At 38.7% G+C, this 1,399-nt stretch overlaps 1 non-coding gene across 1 annotated transcript; it reads left to right on the top strand.

Moving 5' to 3' along the window:
• Window positions 1–1,097: 1,097 nt before the first annotated feature.
• On the top strand, window positions 1,098–1,169 carry trnam-cau (transfer RNA methionine (anticodon CAU)). Its single transcript has one exon. It is a non-coding gene; the product is annotated as a tRNA-Met (tRNA).
• The last annotated feature ends 230 nt before the right edge of the window (window positions 1,170–1,399 follow it).

The raw sequence follows: 1,399 nt of genomic DNA, 5'->3' as shown, positions 1-1,399 counted from the left end.
GGAGTGCAAAATTATTCAGCCCCTTTACTTTCAGTGCAGCAAACACTCTCCAGAAGTTCAGTGAGGATCTCTGAATGATCCAATGTTGACCTAAATGACTAATGATGATAAATACAATCCACCTGTGTGTAATCAAGTCTCCGTATAAATGCACCTGCACTGTGATAGTCTCAGAGGTCCGTTAAAATAATACGATAACTGCGTATTAAATACATGTGACTGGTCATTTGTTTGAGTCAGAGGACCAAGATGCAAAAAATGATTTTTATTTAATTTATTATTATAGTTTTTTATCCAACCACAGGAGCCCACTGTCAATGTTCAAAATATACCGGAGAGCATAATTTAGCCACAGAGGATCAATAGTTTATAAAAAAGACCTGTGGATTAAGTTTTATCACAAGTGCATACAGGTATCAGTACCAGTCAAAAGCTTGGACACACCTACACATTCCAGGGTTTTTCTTTATTTTTTTTGACTATTTTCTACATTGTAGAATAATAGTGAAGACGTCAAACCTATGAAATAACACATATGGTATCAAATGGTGGTCACACCAGGTATTGAATGGTTCTCTGATCCACACCCCTTTGGGCCTCCTGAGGGACGCGGTGGTGTAACGCACTGCATCTCAGTGCCAGTACCTGGTTCAAATCCAGCCTGCAACCCATAGGGCGGTCGCACAATTGGCCCAACGTCACCCGGGTTTGGTTGGGGTAGGCCATCATTGTAAATAAGAATTTGTTCTTAACTGACTTGCCTATTTAAATAAAGGTTACATTTTATATATATTTTTTTTCTTTTTAAGATAGCTGTGATCAACAGATGTATTCCCAGTCATGTGAAATCCATAGATTAGGACCTAATTAATTATTTCAATTGATTGATTTCTTTATATAAACTGTATCTCAGTATAATCTTAGAAATTGTTGCATGTTGCGTTTTATATTTTTGTTCTGTGTAGTGCTAATGACAGCCTGCAGTACCCCGGTCGGCCTTCAACTGGAGTTACTCAATGAAAGGGGGCAGCATAGAGCTAGTCTGCAACGTCATTTCCTGGAGTAGTTGAAACTGCAAATGTCGTGTTCGTCTGTATAGCAGAGTGGCGCAGCGGAAGCGTGCTGGGCCCATAACCCAGAGGTCGATGGATCGAAACCATCCTCTGCTAATTGTTTATCTTTAGAACAGCTTTACCCAGACCTGGCAGAGGGTTCCTTTGTCAGGTCAGATCAAGAGCAAAATGGATTGAAGAAGGGGAAGGAAATACTAGTTACATTTTTTGCACTTGAAAAGACAAACTACAAAACGAAAATCTATAACTCAAAATTAATGTTGTGTTATGCAAAGACCCCATTACAAATATGTATATTTGTCAATTCCTTTTATGAAAACCTTTAC

This window comes from Oncorhynchus mykiss, chromosome 9 (genome assembly GCF_057628025.1).
Source record: "Oncorhynchus mykiss isolate SJ-2025 chromosome 9, ASM5762802v1, whole genome shotgun sequence".
Lineage (NCBI taxonomy): Eukaryota > Metazoa > Chordata > Actinopteri > Salmoniformes > Salmonidae > Oncorhynchus > Oncorhynchus mykiss.
Note: the sequence above shows the minus strand (reverse complement) of the source record. Positions and strands in the feature narration are given on the sequence as shown.